Here is a 6,644-nt window from a genome sequence, read left to right on the forward strand (position 1 = left end):
TGTTTCTTTCCCTCTCTTTCTCCTTCCCTTCCCCTCTCTCAAAATAAAGTAAAATAAATAAAATCATAAAAGCAACAACAACAAGTTTCCCTTGCTCTCAAATACTCGCTATACTTGCTCTTTAAATTCCAACACATGCTCCTTTGTCAGACTCACTTTGAGCCTCTGCGGGGAACAGGGGGCTTGTTCCCCACAGGCAGCTGAGTAAAGATTTCTAGTTCTTTGTGGGGGATCACAGTTAGTCTGCGGGGAGAGTGAACACGAGCCCAGGGACTTCTTCATAAACATGAGATGCTGGACTTCCTTGGGTAGGCCGTGGGGAGCCACCATGAAAGATTTTCTGCATAAGAATCTACGAGTTTAAGTGTGTGTAAATCAAAACTGTGCAAACACATGAGGCGGAGAGGAGAGCTGTCTTACACATGGCATAATGGTGACATTGGCCAACCGGCCAGCGTAATAGCTAGCTACGGTGTCGGTAACTTCCTAAAGGTGTGCAGGATACCAGCTGCATCATTTGGAGAAACCTCAGTTTTTCTCTTATGGCCTTTCAACTGATCGGAGGGGCCCCACTGATATTATTGAGAGTAATCGTCGTTATTAAAGTCAACGGACTGTTTGCATTAAGCACATCCGCAGAATCTCTGCGAGACACCCAGAGGAACGTTTGATTAAGTCACTGGGTACTAGATGCTAGCTGACTCACAAAACTAACCATCGATCTGCCTTCTCTAAGTTCAAAGATAGAAAAATGAGGTAGGATGGACAGGGATGATAATGACTGAAGCGAGGTGGCATGAAGAACAATAAAGGCTCAAGAGGGAACTCACCTTAAGAGGAAAACCGATATTTCAATCAATTGTCTAAAATGAGCATGAATGAGGTACATCAAGTATCAAGAGCTACCCTTCTTAAAACTGGATGATGAGCAAGTAGATTCTCCCGCCATCAACACGTTCTTGGGGGCCGAGACAATCAAAGACCACCGTGAAATGCTTAGGACGCATTTCCTACAATTTCCACTCAGCTCTGAGTAGCATTTTGTTTCTACCACTGTGCCCTGATTTATACAATAGGAGGTAGCCGATGACGAAGTCAATGTGCCAGGGAAACATACCTACTTCCTTTCAAGGGGTGTGTTGGGGGGCACTTCATCTTCTTTTTCTCACTGAGATGCTGCCCACCCCAACTACATTCAGATGATAGAGGCAGGTCACGACCCCCATCTGGCATCCATGGGACCATGCAAGAAAGGTTTTCTCGAGTTTTTACCAGTGTTTCGCTCTGTTGCCTGAGGACCTGCCTACCGTGTTTGCTAGCCCTTGGCAAACCTGCATACAAAGAACCTGAGAATAAAAATGGTTAAAGATGGGGTGAGTTTCATTTTGCTGTAGGTCTAAAAAATAATTATATCTTGTGGTTGGAGGTGGTGCAGTTTGGCAGAGGACAGAAACTTCTATGGGAATAATTGAAGGGCATCATCCCAACAAGCCTGCAAAGATGAAAAGACCCAAACCATTCTTGACAGGCTGCTCCTTCAGGGAAAGACAGTCGAGTGATTTATAAATGGCGGCAAAGCGTGGGCGTCTGTGTGCGTTTGCCAAAGAGCTTCTCTGATCACTCCGAACTTTTCCAATTTCCAATGTAAAGGTTGAGGCTTAGGGGACTTCATCATTGGAAAGAAAAATAATGAAATTCACTTTATCTACATTACACACAATGAAATGTGGTGACAACCTAGAACCTCAAGAATCAGAAAACCATTTAAATTTAGTTTATTGATTCAAAAGACTTTTTCCTACATAATTTGCTTAATTGGGGATATTTAGGACTTGGCGAGAATTTAGGGTTTAACTATCACCGAGAGAGGAAGTTAGTTGCCCCTTTCCCAGTGTTACCACTGGATCTTAGAAGCTTCCAGATAGAGCTGGGCAATACTTTTTCTCTGCATTGTTTAGCATCCACAGATATACAAAAGGCAGAGCTGCCTTCTCCAAGTTCAAAGATATAAAAATGAGGTAGGATGGACAGGGATGATAATGACGGAGGCTAGGTGGCATGAAGAACAATAAAGGCTCAAGAGGGAACTCACCTTAAAAAAATTGCGGGGCTGGGGGGGTCCGGACTGGGAGCAAGATTGAAACCATTGTCTAGATGGTTGCTGTGGAGAATTCAGTCTGGTCATGAACATGGCTAGTGGTAGCATCCCTGCCTATGGAGTCAGCCTGGTACTATGGTCGTGCCTGGGGAAAGATGGCTATGGATCAGTAAGAATTGTAACACTGAAGACTTGTATTTCCTTGAAGCCTCATTTTTTTTTTTTTTTTGCGGGGAAGGGGATGCTCATGACTAGTATTACAGAGAAGCGTTTTGCTGGTCCCGTGAGCCCCACCTGGGTGAGTCGGCAAGGGGGGAGTATGGGAACTGACCGTGGTGGGAACAGAACAGACACCGAATCTGCAGGAGGTGGCTTGGTCCCAACCCACCACAGCGAGGTAGACGCCCGGCCATTCCGCTCAGTGAGTCCAGTCTGGCCTTGAGGAGCAAGGCAAGTTTCCGGCCCTCCCAGAGCATTATGATTCTTGGAAAAGTGCCTGGGTCCTTAGGAGCAGTTAGGAATAAAAATATGTATTAGTTATCCATTGGTGAGTCAAAAATCACCCCGTATTTGGCAGCTTAAAACGGCCAACATTCACTGGGTCGTGGGCCTGTGAGTTGGGAATCTGGGAGTCGCTCACCTGGGCCGTGGGGGCAGGAGTCTCTCCTGCAGTGGGGTGAGTGGGGGGTGGGGGGCAGACAGCTGTGGTCACCAGAGCTGCGGTCCTGCGCAGGCCAGAGGAAGGTCATCTTCTACAGACACTGGCAGTGTCCAGACCCGCTCCTGACCAAGGCTCCCATTAACCCTGAAGCCATATATCCTGGGTACTCCGAGGCCGGGATGGGTGGGAGCAGGGCTCCCAGGAATGAGAGGCCCTGGGGCCCCATCAGCCACAGGAGGGACTGGGGAATGACTGTCACCATGTTTGCAGCCCGGGGATCAGGTTACGTTTGGAATGGGCTCCTCCAAAGAAGCTGATGTGCAGGTGGTTGGATCCCGCCCTGGCATCGGAGGCCCAGAGCACCCCAGCTACCCAAGGCCCCTGGAAAGGGCGCGCACTGCCCTTGCGCACGCGGTGTGGTTCAAGTCGTTGGGAATCTGCAACAGTTCAAGGGTCTTGAGAGGCCTGGTCATCGGTGTGGACTCTTGGGAGACCCAGAGTCTCTCAGTCATTCCAAGGCGCCATCTCGCCAATGGCACCTTCTGCTCAGGAAGGCAGATCCAGGCACACCTCGAGACCATGCCCGGGACAGGGCAAGGCAGGCCTGGGTCGGGTGCTTTAGATAGGGGACACCTGGGTGCCTGGGTGCCAAGAGAGGCCTTTGCTCCCAGGAGCCAGCTGCAGAAGAGCGAACTGAGAATGCAGGTTCAGCAGCGTTCTGGTGCTATGGGACATTGGGAGGGGTGGGGGTAAGGAGGGCGAGGTGGGGTGCGGACCCGACCGGCTGCGACCCTATTCTGGGCCCAGGCCCCTTCCAAAGAGGCAGAGTTCCTATCACCGATGGCTGGGATGCACCAGGAATCAGCCAACGTCCAGGCCCGCACTACAGCAGGCTCGAGTCCCTGCCCCCACCGCTCCAAGCCAGAAATCCAGGGAACCAGGAAGTCTTGCTTGGGAGGACCCAGCAGTCCTGGAAGGAGACCTCTGGGAGCCCTGGCCCCCGGATGAGCCTGAGTCCCCATCCACAGCCTTTGCCAAAGGACGGTGACTTTTGCCACCTCTGTTCACAGCCTCTGTATCAGATCATGGTGTGGGGGTTGAGGGTGTCCCCGCCCCTCCTTCCCAGGAGAATGTCCAGGTAGCTAAAAATCTTAAATTTATCAGAAGCTTAGGAAAAGGGCCTCACAGTCTCATTGCAGTCAACGTACTCCTCTCAAGGCCATCTGCCAATGCCAGCATTCCCAAACCTACCGGAGCCCTGTGCGCCGCAAACGCCTGGCACCCCCAGTCCCTTACAACGGGTGGTAGCTGTCGGATCTCTGCAGAAACCCAAGGTGTTGTTCTCTGTGACAATAGCGCTGTGCGTTAAATAGACATGTACCTCTCTTAATTTGGAGGGGCTCTTTTAATTAAAGGGAGCAGGGGAGGGGGATAGAGAGAGAGAGAGAGAGAGAGGAGAGAAGAATCTGACTTACCTGCAGTGGATTTAGTGGACATTTTCTGCCACCTACTGGAAAACGTAGGATGTGCTACGTGCAAGCCGTTTTGGTGATCACAGTGTCTGGCAGTACAGGGGGATCCATACCCAACGGTGTGGAATCTCCTTATTTCATTTATGAAAACCTTGGGAGTGTTGCCGCCTTCACACCAAGAAGCTGGATATGGATGTTTTAAGCACCCTTTTTTTGGAGGACCCCAAATATTTCCTACAACATGCTTTAATTCTTACGAGCACCTCTATTCATATTTCTTAACTCCCCCAACTGTAGTTTATCGGGAATTGTTCCTAAGTATACAATGCAATTAACAGACTGTAACATCTCCCTGAACTTTCAGTGTTAGGGTGCCTCCGGGCTCTGTGATTGGATCTTTCCTATTTTTGTTTTTAAATCTGCTGCCTCAAAGATCTTATTTACGGCTTTAAAAGCCATCCACACCCTCATTTGTAGCTGACATTGTAATCTTCAGGTAAGACTTCCCTCTGCCTCCCAGATTCGTAGATTCTACCGTCCACTCAGCACTCTTCCTGGGTGTGTCAGAGGCACGTCCATCCCAGCAGGTCGGAGCCTTTGCCCAGCTAGCAGCGTCCCCGCTGCAGTCCCCCCACCGCATACACAGCCACCTCTACCCCTCTGGCTGTCTTCTCATTTCAATCAGCAGCAAGTCGACTCTTCCCGTTGCTCAGGCTGATGACGCTGGGCGTCCTTCTTGATTCTCGTCCGCTCCTCTCCCCTCACGGGAAACCATCAGGACGTTCTCTTGGCTACTTTGGGAATCCTCGTGCCCCCACCGCACTGCGGCCGAGCTGGTCTAGGCCGCCGCCTCTCACCTCGGTGAGTGCAGCCTTCTCGCCAGGGCTCCCCACCGACTCGGCTCCAAAGCACCCAGAGGTGCTACCTCTCCCATCAGATCGAGTCACTCCTCGGCTTCAAACTCTCGGTGGGTCCCCACCTCACCCAGAGGAAGAGCCCAGTCCGTGCCATGGCCTCCAAGGCTGTCTGCCTGGCCCCCAACACTCGGCCGACCTCCCCTTGGACCACCCTCCCCTCCCTCAAGGCCCCAACCACAGGCTCCCTCCCGGTGCCCGGGGGCCTGGGCTGCGGCTCTTCAACGGACTTGTCTGCCTGCCCCCACCCCCTCCAGGTCTTCAATGCCGAGTCTGGTTGCAGCTCCTGCTTCAAGGCAGCCTCCCATTCCCCTGACCCCTCCGTTTGTTTCCTTGGCTCCTATCACCTCGGACGCTTGCTGTATTTCCCTCTTCCTGTCCGTCTCCCTCTCCCCTCCCCCCCTCCCCCACCACGCTCAGCCTCAGTGGGAGGGGCTTGACCTGTGTGCTCCTTGCAGTATCTCCTGCCCCTTCACCTGACACCTAGCGGGAACTCCATGTTTAACGAGTGAATCACACATTTAGTTCATTTTAATGCGTGGAGGGAAAGTACTAGGTATTAGATTAGGAAAATAAGGTGAACAGACTTGTAATTTTATTTCCCGATGTTAAAATGGGTTCTTTTTAATATACTTATTACATTTACACACTAATCATTTCATTTTAATCAACCCCTTCGCTGAAACCCAGCATTTGTAATCTGTATCAACAAAATAACACACTAGTCCTAGACCTTAGCACTAAACTTCAGGATGGTAATAAAACAGATCTCGAGTTCTTGCAGTTCCCACCCACCAAAAGACGTTTCCAATGAACCAGGTTAAAATGCAGTGAAGAGCTGACATCTGAGCCCATCAGCACGGCCCCCTGGGCCTCTGCTGGCCCGTGTGTCCTCCCTGCCCCCGCCGGTGGCACCTCCTTCCCCAGGTGAGCCACGGATCAAACCCTGGTGGCAGCAACGGGACATCTGTGGCCCCACGGGGCACTCAGTCTTCACTGCTGCTGCTGCTGCAGTTCACTTCCATGCACGCATTACAAGAGGTAAGAAATGTAGCATTTTCTAGAGCATGGTTACTCTGGACGAGAGGGAACTATTTCTGAACACGGTTTCGTTTCTGAGTACATTCATAGAGCACTGAAAATGCCAGCTCAAGTTTCCAAAGTACAAAGTTTTCTCGAGTCCTGCACAGTGTGATAAGCTCTCTAGCTGGCTTGCCGCAGTACACAACTTATTTATCATGTGGATAAGTACCAGGAACAAGATGTACAAGCCAATCGAAATCCCACTTTGAGATTAAGAGGTGGCTAAGTACCAATATACATCGGAGCAAACAGGTCAAAGCGTGCTGACTACTCAATGAGCTCATGCAGCACAGAACGGACATTAATGTCATTTCTAAATGTTACTGTGGAAAACTGTAACTGTGCACGATATTAACTATTACTGGCTTAATAAATGTAAAAATATTTACAGAAAAACATAAAAATGCCAATGAAAC

This window comes from Phyllostomus hastatus, unplaced genomic scaffold (genome assembly GCF_019186645.2).
Source record: "Phyllostomus hastatus isolate PE091 unplaced genomic scaffold, TTU_PhHast_1.1 phas_contig_148, whole genome shotgun sequence".
NCBI classification, from domain to species: Eukaryota; Metazoa; Chordata; class Mammalia; order Chiroptera; family Phyllostomidae; genus Phyllostomus; species Phyllostomus hastatus.